The following is a 760-nucleotide window of genomic DNA, read 5'->3' as shown; positions in this document are numbered from 1 at the left end:
AGGCGAGCGGTCCATTTCTCAGTCAGGCCAGGCTTTTAGGCCATTTGGGCTTTAAGTCTGGCTTCCTGCCCTTCTTGTGGGCAGGCGTCCCAGTAGGCTGGGCAAGCAGGGTGCTGCTGAGAAAAGAGAGGAGCATTAGGGGCAAAGGGAAGGTAAAACAGTCCCGGGATTCTTGTCACTTCTGTGGTTCCTCCAGTCTTTCCTGGGGATGAGGGAGCGGCCTCTGGAAGACGCTGCCCAGTGAGGCAATTTAGCCTGGTTAAAAGCTGTATAAATAGGCTACATCAGGGTTTCTCAACCTTGTTGCAATTGACATTTTGGACTAAATTTTTTTGTTGTGAAAGACTGTCCTGTGCAGCTTGGGATGTTTAGCAGCATCCCTGGTCTCCACCCACTAGATACCAACAACACTCCTATCTAGTTGTGACAATAAAAAAATGTATCGGCATTGCCAGATATCCCTTGGGGGGCAAAATTACTTCTAGTCAAAAACCACTGGGTTGGAAGAATACACACGTATGTGCGCCTGTGTAAAAACAAGATAGGTAGCTTTTTTTCTTTCTTTCTTTCTTTTTTTTTTTTTGCGGTATGTAGGCCTCTCACTGTTGTGGCCTCTCCCGTTGCGGAGCACAGGCTCCAGACGCGCGGGCCCAGCGGCCATGGCTCACGGGCCCAGCAGCTCCGTGACATGTGGGATCCTCCCAGACCGGGCACGAACCCGTGTCCCCTGCATCGACAGGCAGACTCTCAACTACTGTGC

Source organism: Delphinapterus leucas, chromosome 13 (assembly GCF_059928025.1).
Source record: "Delphinapterus leucas isolate spDelLeu-1000000601 "Yukka" chromosome 13, BTC_Dleu_Yukka2, whole genome shotgun sequence".
NCBI lineage: Eukaryota > Metazoa > Chordata > Mammalia > Artiodactyla > Monodontidae > Delphinapterus > Delphinapterus leucas.
Note: the sequence above shows the minus strand (reverse complement) of the source record.